Raw genomic sequence first — 13839 nt, 5'->3', positions numbered from 1 at the left:
TTGGGCATAGAAATGTTCAGAAAATATTCAAATAACATAAGTAGCACGGCGATGAGAACCAGACTATCTGGATTCGACCCCTGAGTCACTCCATCTCCCTAGCTCAGTGACCTTGGGCAAATGATTTTACCTTTCTGTACCTTGACAGGGATAACAGTAGCACATCACTCACAAGGTTTTTCTGTGGATTAAATGACTGACTATACATCTAAAGTGTGAGGACAGGGCCCAGGACATAAGAAGAGCTTTAGAAGGGTTATTATTACTACAGGCAACGGGGTCTTTCCTTCCAAGAACCCTGTAATGACTTCAGTTCTAGGGATTTGCATATTGCATTACTGTTCTCTACAGTGTCCTCACTGAGAGAGACTCACCCCTTTTACTATTCTGTTCCTTTCTGCTGTGAGCTTTCTGCAAACTGGTGACCAGCTGGTTACCATGCCCCTGCTCTACCCCCAGTGCAACCATTGGTTTCCTGTGGCCTTCCCTCCCCCAAGGTGCCTCTAGGCCCCCTGAAGAGGCCAAGATGCACCCTGGCCACTGTTCACTCCCATGTGCCATTTGTCACCAAGACTCATACGGTGAGTCAGTAAGCACTGGAAACAACCCCCTCACTTCTGCCTTGTTACATGCGGCCTATGGAACCACAGTTTTAATAATTTTTTTTTTTTTTTTGCGGTATGCGGGCCTCTCACTGTTGTGGCCTCTCCCACTGCGGAGCACAGGCTCCGGACGCGCAGGCTCAGTGGCCATGGCTCATGGGCCCAGCCGCTCCGCGGCATGTGGGATCCTCCCGGACCGGGGCACGAACCTGTGTTCCCTGCATCGGCAGGCGGACTCTCAACCACTGCACCACCAGGGAAGCCCCTAATAATGTTTTTTAAATGTCCAGTCTCAGAGACATTTGGCTTTGCTTTTTGGTGACCATGGCGATGGCATTTCATACACAGACTGCAAACTCCCTCTGCCCACGTCTAGCCTGAAACTGGGAGGAACTGGGTAGCAGTTTGCCCGAGAAAGTCCATTTCTGTCTTTCCAAGGGGCTCATGGCCTACAAAGACCAAGCATGCTCCGCTCCAGCTGCAAGCTTGCATCCCTGTACACCACACACACACACACACACACACACTCTCTCTCTCTCTCTCATACACACACACACACACTCACATACACTTCCTAGGCCCTCCTTTTTGCACTAGAAGTGTCTCCAAGCTTTCTTACTTGGGTGCTCTCTCCAAAGGAAACGTCGCTGGTCACACCGTGATGCTGACCCTGGAGCAGGCGAGGCGCACACGGCCGCCCCCCACCGCCTCGGGTGAAGTTATGTGGGGGCCAAGCTTTTTGAAGGGGGCTTTGCTTAGAGATAGGAAAGAACTACAGTGGCCACAGACCTTCGGATCTGCGAACAGGCTGCTCTGGAGGAAAAGACAGGTCCCTCTTTACTGCTTCCTGCTGTAAGTCAAGTTTATTCTCATTCCAGCCTAAACATCAGATGCTGATTTCACATAAAGATGGAAAAGGATTCACCTGTCTTCAAGATGCCAGAGTCCCCGACAGTGCTGGCACGAGGGGGGAACCCAGTGCCTGCTCTGTTTAGTGCCCTACATGTGTCACGCTGGGCGTGGTCAGAGGCGAACATCTTGTCCTCGTGATTAATTGAGCTGCTCTTGGCAAAGATGCTGGGCCCATCAGTTTGTCCATCTGTCTAACTTCCCGCCCCCATAACAGCTCAGTCTCTCTGTCCGTTGCTATATACTGCTCGGGTCCTGCTGACAGCGCACTTTACCCTCGGCCCCGAAGGCGCCAATCACTGGCGGTGCAGGAAGATACATTCCAGATAAAAATAGAGCCGTACAGGAATCAGAAACTCCTCCCTAACTTCCCTGTCTCAAAACCAGGCTTGGCAAGGGGCGAGAGAATGACAAGGCTTCTGGAAGCATTTAGGGCTTAAAAGCTGGGTTGAAGGAAAGATTATAATACGTCTGAATTTGTTTTCCTGGAGCCCAGTGAATGGGTTTTCTTTAGAATGTCTATGGACTCCAGAGCTTGCTGAAGCCTGGCAAATCCACTCACTACCAGCACCTCTCCAGATGCTTCTCATCCTGTGTTGTAGAAGAATGACTGATTGTTGCCTCCTCTCAGCTGGGCACATCGAAGCCCAGAGAGGGCAAGTAGCTTAGCCAGAGTCACACAGAAGCCAGACAGAATAATCTGTGAAACATGTGACTCCCACGGCCTGATAATGCAGCAATGGACATCAGTTAAGTAGCCTAATTTGTGAAGGTGCTTTGAAAACTGTAAAGCGATATATAAATAGTGAAACTATTATAAGCCCCTGGGTTACACAGGTACAGAAGAAGCATGGCTCTGGACGTGGACAGGCACTGTGGCTCAGCCTGTTTGAGGCTTTGCCTGGATTTCTGCCTTGCAATTCTAGCAGGTACCACTAGTGACCTCCTCCAGTGGTTCAACATCACACCACCTTGGCCCCAGGCAGGTGAGAGTCTCCTTCCGTATAGCTCGCTTGCATGTGTTCTCTCTCTCTCTCTCTCTCTGTCTCAGCCCTGAGGCTGGTTTGGTAAGGTCTTGCTCCCACCTTGACTGTTCCTAGATCTGAGAATGACTTCCATGTCCCTGCCTAGTCCCCAGATTTCCTGGGAACTCACCCCCCACCCCAGCCTCTCTGGGACTTAGAGTTCTTTCTCTGTTCCAAAGATGTCCATTAAGTGTTGAACATAGAGCCGGGAACACAGAAAGTCCTCCTCGAAGGGTGCTTTCTTCCCCTCCCCCCATCCAACCCAGTTCTGATGTCAGGGCCTGGGCACCTGCTCCCAGAGTCACTGATACCCTAAACTCACCCCTCTCTCGCCTGCATCCACATTCCGGGTCTTGGTCACTGTTTTGACCTCAGCTGGTCCTTTCTTCTTGGGGCCAGTTTCCACATCTTAAATCTGTTTTCTGAACTCATCCCCCTTTGCATCCTGCTTTAGTTGACCCTCATCTTTACAGACTGCAGTCCCCCTGACCCCATTCCATCTTCCTGGGCCCAGATCTTGCTTACCAAGCCCTCACTGCCACCGTTCTAGCCTGGCTCTGCCAGCAAGCTTGGAAACCACTCCTGTGGTTCCTGTGACTTTGCCGAGGCCAGAAGAAAATCACCTCTGGTGTTTATTTTCTGTTTTCTATGGGACTTTCTTCTGAGAACTGAGGAACCCCTGTGTCTGGACAGCATGGAACTTCCCCCTCACTGTTGCCATGCTGAGTAAATACAATTTGGATGCCGCTGACCATCCACATAGTTGAACCTTTGTGTACAGGCCCAAGTCGGGCTCTACGTACCTCCCTGGCTCTGCCCCTGTTTCTCCATCCTCCTCCTTGGTCCAAGGTCTAAGTATCTACCAGTCTCAGGGCCACGGATTAGGGAAACAAGGCACCAGGGAAGGCCTCCTCATCTACAGCTTGGGGGAGAAGCAGTGAGAGGGCTCTGCCTGGGGGCGGAGGAACCCCTGCTCTTAGCTAAAAGGAAGATTGTCTTGCTCACCAGAAACAGGCGAGACAAGCCAGAGCCTCAAAGTATAAGGTATGCTTGCTTCTTTGCTCTTCTAGAACTGTAGTGGATTTTAAGACCACTTACCCCCTTCTAATATAACCATACTTAAACCATCATTTGAAAAGGAACAACAGACAGCCTCTTTGGGATGCCACAATGATTCCAGGGTCTTCCTTTACACTTACCTTACCCTTAAATCTTCAATTCACCCCAATGTTTAACCATTACCACCCGGGGACGATGGAGAGGACAATGGACTAGGAACCGGGTTGGCCCATTTGACTTACCTACCTACTTAGAGCAGCTGCTATAGGGGAGGCACTGTCCTTACAGCACTTGATACATTTTCTACCACTCTCACAACACCTCTTCTCAAACAGAAAATGGCCCAGAGTTGCTAACTCACTCTTCAAGTTAGTAAGTGCAGCACCAGCCTTATCTGGATTCCAAAGATCTCTTTCCACACGGACATGCTATATTAACTCTAGACTTTCACTGCAAGAGTCATCTTATTCAGTCTCTCATCAGTAAACATTATTGTCCTAGGCCCTGAGGTAAAGCAGTGAACAAGACAGAGTTCTTGCCCTTAAGGAGTTGCTGTTACTCCAGCAAGGGGAGCAAACAGTAAACACAGAGGCAGATAAGTAAGATAACGTGTTAAATGCCATGAAGAAGAGGAAATAGGGCACTTTATCTATGGCGGTGTGGGCAGACATCTCTGAGGAGGGGTCATGTGAGTTGAATTCCAGCTGGGGAAAAGATGGGAAGAAAACTGTTCAGAGCAGAAAGCCCAGAGAAGAACAAAGGCTGAGGGACAGAGGAAAAGAGAGGTGTGGCAGGGACCTGCTGCATCCAGGAGACAGGAGGAGAGACAAAGGATGAGAGGCAGTCTGGGGCCCACTGCGTGAGGCCCCGAGGACCATGGGAACCTTTTTCTTTAGGTTTTTAATTTTATTTTAGGAAGTGAAATGAACAACACTCGTTCTGGAAGGGGAAAATCAGCAGTTTGTATTTTATTCATTTGGAGGGTTTCGAGGAGGGATGTGACCTGAGTTACACATCCAAAGGCTGTCTGTGGAGGATGGATGAGAGTGGAAGCAGAGGGGACCAGGAGGAAGGTTCTGGCAGTGCTCCAGCTGGGCAGCGATGGTGGAGTAGACCAGGCTTGTAGCAGCAGATGGTGAGAGGGGGTGGATCTGGAGGTAGGATGTCTAGGAATTACTGATGCACTGGGTGTGGGAAGTAAGGGAAATAGGGCCATCAAGGAGGACTCCTAGATGTTGGACGTGGACAACAGGATGCATGGGGGTATTTTTTCCTGGGTCGGGGAAGGCTTGTTGGAGAGAGAGATGTGGGTGAGGGTATATGGGGAGTGAACAGCTCTTTCTTTCTTGGTCATGAAAGTTTAAAGGAAAGGATTAAGGAAAGATTAAAAAAAGTAAAAGGAACTCGGCAAACACAAACCCTGCCTGTTTACCAAAAACATCACCTCTAGCATAACCAGTATTAGAGGCACTGCTTGCCCAGTGACAATCGTTAAATGGCCGCGGTATCCTGACCGTGCAAAGGTAGCATAATCACTTGTTCTCTAAATAAGGACTTGTATGAATGGCCACACGAGGTTTCCACTGTCTCTTACTTTCAATCAGTGAAATTGACCTCCCCGTGAAGAGGCAGGGATAATAAAATAAGACGAGAAGACCCTATGGAGCTTCAATTAATCAACCCAAAAATCACAAACCCAAACCACTAAGGATAACAACGTTTTATATGGGTTGACAGTCTCGGTTGGGGTGACCTCGGAGTACAAAAAACCCTCCGAGTGATTAAAACCCAGGCCTACAAGCCAAAGTATAATACCACTTATTGATCCAAAGTTTTGATCAACGGAACAAGTTACCCTAGGGATAACAGCGCAATCCTAATTCCTATTAGACATCCACGTTGAGATGCAGTGGAGGGAGTTGAATATATACCCAAGTCTTGAGTTCAGGGGAGGTGTCCAGGCTGGAAACAAAACTTTGAGAGTCACTAGATAGAGATAGTATTTGAAGTCACAGGACAGTATAAAACCAGGAAATATAGAACAGGGAAGGGGAGAGGTCCAAAGACTGAACTCCTTATCAGCTGTGTCTCCTTATTAGCACTGAGCTGCCTTTCACTCACAAAGGTGAGGGGACCGCTCCTGTTATCCCAGTGGGAGCCTTACAGACATTTTGGTGCAGATTGCCGACAGGATGGGTCAAGGCCAGAAGAGTTCTTTGGCTTAGATGATAGGGGATAAAACCCTGGAATGTCACGGGAAGGTAAAAACCTCTTGTCCTCCATCTATGCTGTTGGGTCATGTATTCATCACTTCTTGAGCATCTGTAGACACTGCAGGATGCACTGGGATAACAGTGATTGGAGGAGTGGTGGTGGTGGCGTGGAGAGGAGGTGAAAAAGAAGAACAACAACTAGACGAGGCAGAAGAGAAACAGGTACACGTGAACGCCGATCGACTATTTCACATGAGACCAAAAAAGTCCCAAATATCCCCTACCTACCCACTTGTCGGCTTTAAGAATCTGAAAACGGCAGGTCCTTCGCCTCTGCGATTCTCTCCCAGGGAAAAACCCAGGTAGGATGCTCTGCTCACACAAAGGATCCATGGGCCATGCCCCGGGTAGAGTGTCCCTCCGGGGGACCTCCAGTGCTTCCCACTTCCTCCCAGGATGTGGTGCTGCAGCCCAGTGGCCTGGGCAGGGCTCAGCAGCCCTCAGTCACGGGACACCGGCCTGACCGCTTCAGTGGTTTTAGAAGCAGGGTAGCCCACAGCCTCAGATGCTTGGCTGGCCAGCCAGGTGGGGTCAGTGGGTTTGGTAGTGGTGGCACAGGCAGGGTTAGTGTCCAGGTACATTCCCAGGTAACAGGAGGGACAACAGAGAAATGGGAGGGAGATGTTCATTCTGAACGTCATGATAGTGTAGGACCTTATCAGTGAAATCTCAGCGATAACGTATGTGAAATTTCTCTGTGAAACCTGTTAACTGTTGTATAAGCATAAGAATAAAAATTTATTTTGAGTCTGATGGGGTTGCGGATGCACAGGGACCATATGACAGGAGTGGAAAGAACAGCTAATTCAGAACCAGATCTGGGTTTCAGTCTCGGCTCTGACATATATTGGGGTGGACCTTTCTGAGCCTCAGGATTCTTGTTGGTAAATGAGATTATTAACATCCATCAGCCTTTGCCCCAACCCAGATCGCAACATGTCCCCTGTGGTCTGGAGGCTGCACCACCCTTCTCCCATGGACAGCAGGAGGTAGCCGATATCCCCAGAGTCCCCACAAGATTCAGAATCAGCCCTGTCTGTGCCAGGCATAGTGCACAGATGATGGGGTTATAGTGCTGTATTTGGGGTAGGAGAGCACAGAGCTCAGGCTTTGAGCCAGAGTGCCTGGGTTCCAAGACAGGCTCTGCATATACTCATTCTGTGGCCTTGGACAAGTTGCCTAACTTGTCTGTGCCTCAGTTTCTATTTGTAAAATGAGGAGAATACACCAAGGGATGCCCAGGGTCTCATCTAGTCTACCCTTGCCCTTCCATTCTCTCTGGGGCACAGGTCTCCCAGAGGCAGCCCCAGCTGGCTAGGTTGTGCTCCCTGCTGCTTCCTGCCACCCTTAGTCCAAGAGTGGGCCGTCACGAGTCAGCCATTGGTGGGCTACACTTAACAGGCACTTAACAGACACTCCATTCCTGAGCTCTCAAACCAGCCCAGATAAACTGATGTGTGTACTAACTAGCAATTAAAAAAATAATAGGGCTTCCCTGGTGGCGCAGCGGTTGAGAGTCCGCCTGCCGATGCAGGGGACATGGGTTCGTGCCCCGGTCCGGGAAGATCCCACGTGCCGTGGAGCGGCTGGGCCCGTGAGCCATGGCCGCTGAGCCTGCGCGTCCAGAGCCTGTGCTCTGCAACAGGAGAGGCCACAACAGTGAGAGGCCTGCGTACCGCAAAATAATAATAATAATAATAATAAAGCTAAGTTTAATTTTATGGCTTTTAGGGTCATGACCCTTCTTCCTTCTCCTCTACCCTTCCATCTCTCTTCCTCCTTCTTCATCTGATTATGGTTATTGCTATTATTTTATATGCTCTCCTGCCACCTAATTCAGGGAACTCTCGGAGGCTTGCCAGTAAGGACGCTGGCTAAGTCTTGAGCATGGACTTGGAGCCTTTTCTCGTGCCACCTTGGTCAAGTCACATGAGCTAGTGAAGCCTCAGCTTCCTCATCGGTACAATGGGGACAGCACCTGCCTTGCCTTCCTCCTGGGATAGTTGTGAGGCTCTAAGGACACAGTGAATGACAGCACACTGGAGCAGAGGTACACGGAGATGGGTAGGATGGATACTGCCTGCACCCCTGCGTTTATGGCCTACTGGGGAACAGGGGCAATTAGGCAAGTATTTAAAGTATGATGGGTCAGCCAGTGTGGAAGGCAGAATAACGGTCCCCAAAGATGTCCACATCCGAATCCTGGAACCTGTAGATATGTTAGGTTACATGGCAAAGGGGAAGTAAGGGTACACGTGGAATTAAGGTTGCTAATCAGCTGACCTTAAAATAGGGAGATTATGCTGGATTATCCAAGTGGGCCTCATGCAATCCAAAGGTTTCTTAAAAGTGGGAGGGGATGGCAAAGGAGTCAGCGTCAGAGTGACGGGATGTGAGAAAGACTTGACCCACTATCGCTGGCTTTGAACATGGAGAAAGAGGCCAAGAGCCAGCATGCAGGCAGCCTCTAGAAGCTGGAAAAGGCAAGGAAGCGGTCTCTCCCCCTGAGCCTCTAGAAGAAAGGCAGCCCTGCTAACACCTTGATTTTAGTCCCAGTGAGATCTGTTTTGAACTTCTGACCTCTGGAACTGTAAGATAATAAATTTATGTTATTTCAGCTGCAAAGTCTGTGGTCATTTGTTGCACTGGCCATAGGAAACTAAAGCAGTCAGCAAGTATTGCTGAGCACCCACTAAGAGCTCTGAGCTCTGAGGATGTAGTGCTAAAGGAGAGAGAGTCCCCACTCTCACTGGAGCTCAAGTTCCAGGGGACAGACAGGCTGTGAACAAATAAGCAAGTGCGTGTGTAGTACGTGATTACTGCTAGGTGCCATGTCAAAGGAGGCCTCCCCGAGGAGAAGCAGAGGGAGGTGACATTGAGTTCACGATGCTGTGACTGGAGGAGGACAGGGCGAAAAGCACAGCAGGGGCACCCAACCTGGCCAGAGGCATCCAGGAGGGCTTCCAGGAGGAACCACCAACCTGGCCAAGCTTGAAGGGTGGGCAGAGTTGGTCACTCTCCCGCTGAGGGAGCTAGCTGCATGTGAAGGCTGCAAGGCCAGGGGCATCCCAGGGAACTACTGGAAGTCCCTAAGCCTGGTACAGGGCGTGCGGTGTGAGGGGCAAGATGAGGGAGCAGAGGAAACAGAGGCCAGAGCAGGCAGGGCCCTCTAAGCCGGGACCCTGTTCTTAGGGCCATGCAAAGTCATTGGAGGGATTTTAGCAAAAGGGTAAAATCACTGGATTTATTTTGATGGTCCCTTTGGCTGCAGTGGGGGTGGGGAGACCAGTTCAGAGGCCACTGCTGTTGTCATGAAAGGTAAAAAAATGAGCAAATTGACAACCCACTGCCTCCTATGGAGTCTTAACCACTGGACCACCAGGGGAGTCCCTTCTACTGCCTCCTAGGGGGGTGGATCCTGGCCCCCAAAAGTCCTTTCACTGAGCGGAGCCTCCTGTTGGGTCCGGATCTACCAAGGGAGCTGGGAAGAAGACTGTAGAGGACAACAGGAGGGGACGGGGCAGCTGAGACCCTGAGGAGTGGACAGGGTCAGCCACTTGTGGGGGAAATGGCCACTATGAAAGAAACCCCTGATGATGGGGTGAAAGGGTTTTGATGAACAGGAATCTCTGGTCACTGATTTACAATTGTTAGCCGTGTCGTATCATTATGATTGCTGCCTGCAATCTGCAAACCTTCAGTGGAAGTTCTACTGAAAGCAGCAGCTTTTTATTTGTGGATGCTTTTGAAAGGGGTACTGTGAGAATCAAAAGTGTCTATGGCCCACCATTGGTAAAGGAATGCCTTCAGCAAGAAGAGGTTATTGATTCAACCATTCAGTAGATATTAACGAGCCCTACACATGCCAGGGATTCACAGGGTGTTTAAGTCTACTAGGCTTATAGGAGAATGGAGAACAAGGATTCAGCAGAGGCAGAAAACTGGGACCAAGGGTGACCATGAGCAGATAAGTCCATCTGGGAATTAGTAACTATCTTAAGGATGGCTTAGACATAGGGCTGGAGCCAACACTCTGTAGATCTCTGGAGTCTGTGAAACTAGACAGAATGGTGGCCTGAACTGGGGTAGGGTCCATAGGGATGAAGAACATTACTAGGACTCAAAAGCAACTTAGGTGCTTCCCTGGTGGCACAGTGGTTAACAATCCGCCTGCCAGTGCCGGGGACACAGGTTGGAGCCCTGGTCTGGGAAGATCCCACATGCCACGGAGCAGCTAAGCCCGTGCGCCACAACTACTGAGCCTGCGCTCTAGAGCCCGCATGCCATAACTACTGAGCCCGCGGGCCACAACTACTGAAGCCCATGTGCTTAGGGCCTGTGCTCCGGAACAAGAGAAGCCACCGCAAGTCTGAAGCCCGAGCACCGCGATGAAGAGCAGCCCCTGCTCGCCGCAACTGGAGAAAGCCCGCGCAGCAACGAAGACCCAACACAGCCATAAAAAAATATTTAAAAAAAAAAGCAACTTAGGAGAAGGATTGACTGGAAGTGGTGACTGACCAGGTAGGCGCAGGGAGGGGCCAAGACGCTGCCCAGGTTTCTGGCTCTGTCTGCTGGGTGGACAGGGGTGCCATCCATAGAGATGGCAAGCCCCGGGGAGAGCATGGCTGGGAAGAGAGAGGCAAGAGGTGGCGAGAGAAGGGAAAGATGCCCAGAAGGGGTGAGTGAACAGAGCAGAGGGTCCAGGACAGACCCTTGAAAGACCCGCTTGGGATTTCTGGAGTCAGATGAACCTGGGTTTGAAACTTGGCTCCTGTTACAAGGTGATGGCCGAGTCTGAAGACAGGCAGGGTGAGTGGAGGCTGGGAAGGAGATGGAGACGGTGCTGGGACAAGGAGGCAGAAGCAGCGACCTCGCGGTCCAGGCGGTGCACGCACAGCCATCTTCCTCTTCTCCTTCCTCCTCCCACCGGTGGACGTGCAGCGGGGGAGGATCAAATTCAACCCTGTCAGTCTGGCAGCCTCAGAGCAGCTAGCTGTTTTGTTTTTGTTTTTTTCTTCTTTTTGTTCTTTTTAGGGGAAAGGGGAAGAGTGTGGAAGAAATGCTTCTGCATAGTTAGCATAGGTGATGCAGAGGGATTCACTCACCTAGGCCAACAAGTGAATCTACAGTCCGTTGGCTCTTCAAAGAGAGTCCAGAGACTCCTGTCACATGCTCTCTTGTGCTGGTTAGTCCTGTAATAAACCTGATTTCACCGCGAGCCCCTCTGACTCCTGGGGTTTGCTGCAGCCAGAGCCCCCCCGCCAAGAATATCCTTCCCTGGGGGCTGTTTCTGCTCCCCAAGCAGGAGTGCTAGTGAGTGTGTCTTGAGGTCTGGGACATTTGCCCTCATGCCACAGCAGAAAGCCCAGGCATACCTTCTAAGATTAGAACAAGTCGCCCAAGGACCAGGGCGTGCCTCCCAGTCAGCTGCAGCCTCTCCTGTTACAGCGGCTGCTCTTCACCCCCTCCCCTCCTCCCTTGCAGTCTGGAGCTGGACTCTTAGCAGGAAGCCCCTTGGGGTGCTCTGTGGGTTGGGTCACCCTGGTCAGGGTGTGGTGCTGGGTCCTGTGCTCCTTTTTCTTTGACCACATCTTGGATTCATTCATTCATTCATTCATTCTTCCTGTACTCCAGGCCCTGCACGAGGATATAGCTACGAACAAGATGATACAGACTCTTTTCATAATGTAAGTTATAGTCTAGTGAGGGTAACTGTTCAACAACCATCATTATTTTTACCCTAGTTTACTGTTTATTAGGGCGATAAATGTTGCAGAGGGAAAGGACTAGGAAAGCAAGTGACAGGGGGACCTGACCCATTTAAACTGAGATGTGAAAGATAAGTAGAAGTGATCCAAGCAAAGTGTGTGTGGTAGGGAAGGGGTGGGGTATCCAAGGGCATTCCAAGTACAGTTACACAAAGGCCTGGAAGTGAGAAGAGCAGGAGGGGTTTGAGGAAATAAAAGAAGGCCAATGAATGTGGCCGGGAATCAGGGAGCTTATCAAATACCCAGGGTTTTGCAAGCTTATTTCTTTCCACTGTAAGCACCATCCCCTAACCCATTACCATATTAAGTGCTCAAATGCCGGTAAATGAATGAATGAATAAATGAATGATGCCTCAGTAAACCAACACCAATGGGCTGACATTGTGAGGGCTTGATAAACATAGATCAGAGCCTTGAAGTAAAAATGGAAACAAAGTGTCAGCCAGGGTTGGCTCTAGGCATACCAGGCTTGAATAGTTAGTCCAAGGTCACTGGAATATAACTAGAGGGCAAAGAATGAGACCTTCTCTGATGAATCCAATACCTAACAGTCTGAGCCTCCAGACTCTACTTGGAGCTAAGAAATGCATTATAATTTCATATTCCCATCCCTGGGTATATCTGTCTTCTCTAGTTTTAATAACCCAATCTATCCTAAAACATGACCTATCTAAAAAATACTTTAAATGTGTCTATTTTTTTTTATCTAGAATGGTTGAATCTTTCTGTTGGCTGCTGACTTTCCGACACATTTCATCAAGGAGGCACTGAGGCTCAGGGAGGCATGGGTTCCCTATCAGGGTAGAGTGGTGTGGAATGGTGTCTGCCCGGGATCTGAAATCCACATCTCTGGTCTGTTTCTGCAGCTGTTCTCAGACACCAAGGCTGTCCTTCCCTACCTTGCTTCCACGGGATGCTCCAGGCAGGAGTCCATAATCTCCAGTATATCAAAGAGGCCCCATGCAAAGCACAGGACAGGCTCTACCTGCCTTAGAAGCTGACTCACTGGGATGATGGGGCCAAAAGGTTTCTGAAGCAGTTATTCTAATGATCTTTCCCATCTCCTCTTGCCACACCCTCCAAAGGAGAGAGAAGAAAAGAAAACCACCAAGCTGAGTTAAGTTGCTTCACTTGAAAGGTCTACTGGGCTTTATAGAACAAAACAGCTGACTGGGAAGGGTGGGGCGGAGGGTTGACGGGTCAGCCTGCAGAGGCTTGTAGATGGCCTGATCTCTCTTTTCCACCTGTCCTTCCCTCTGGCTGCTCCCTTTGGGCCTGGGGCTGATTCACAGTGGGAGTGTCTCCTCCAGGCACCGACTGAGAGCACTCTAGGGTCAAGAGTCCCACAGGAGTCCAGACCTGATGAGCTGCTCAAGTGCCCTCTGTGACCAGCATCATCCCCCTACTGGGTGATTCTACTACACCTACTACCATTGCTCAAATGGCTCTCTTTAGAAACTGGTTTTGAATTAGTAATAGTAGCCTTTTGTCATGTATTTTCTCAACAATAATAAAGCAGCTAATTTACTGTAAATTTATTGTGCTGGATACTATGTTAAGATGATCTCTTCCAGTCCTCATAACATCTCTGTGACATGGGTTTCATAATCACTTCCATTTTACTCATGAGAAAACTGATACTCAGAGAGCTCAAGTAAGTGGTCCAGGATTGCACAGCTACTAATGGTAGGTCTAGAATCCACTCTCAGATGGTCTACGAAGGCCTGTGTTCCGAACCACAATGCTACATGCCTCCAGGAGCCAAAGCATTTGAGAGTTCACATTTTGGGGTTAAAAAGTGCTCATCAAATTCCATAATAATAAAACAAACAACCCAATAAAAAAAAGGGCAAAGTATCTGAACAGACACTTCACCAAAGAAGATATATGAATGGCTAATCAGCACATTAATCAATAAACACAAATTAAGACTGCAAAGAGACATCACTACACACCCACAAGAACGGCTAAAATTAAATAAACTGACAATACCAAACGTTGGTGAGCCTGCAGAGCAAGTGGAATGCTCATACATGGTTAGAGGAAATGCTAAATGGTATAGGCGCTTGGAAAAATACTTTGGTAGCTTCTCATCAAGTTAAACATAAACACCAACCAAATGATGACCAGACAATCCCACTCAGGTATTTGCCCAAAAGAAATGAAAACGTGTCTACATAAAGACTTGTATGCAAATTTTAGA

General features: G+C 49.4%; 1 protein-coding gene across 4 annotated transcripts in view; it reads right to left on the bottom strand.

Annotated features, from left to right (window-relative positions):
* Positions 1 to 13839, bottom strand: part of RCSD1 (RCSD domain containing 1) — a 67460-nt gene that overhangs the window by 21669 nt on the left and 31952 nt on the right. The gene's annotated exons all lie outside the window — the stretch shown is intronic.

Source organism: Mesoplodon bidens, assembly GCF_964165515.1.
Source record: "Mesoplodon bidens genome assembly, chromosome: 2".
Classification (NCBI taxonomy): domain Eukaryota; kingdom Metazoa; phylum Chordata; class Mammalia; order Artiodactyla; family Ziphiidae; genus Mesoplodon; species Mesoplodon bidens.
This window is presented reverse-complemented; position numbering and strand designations above follow the sequence as displayed.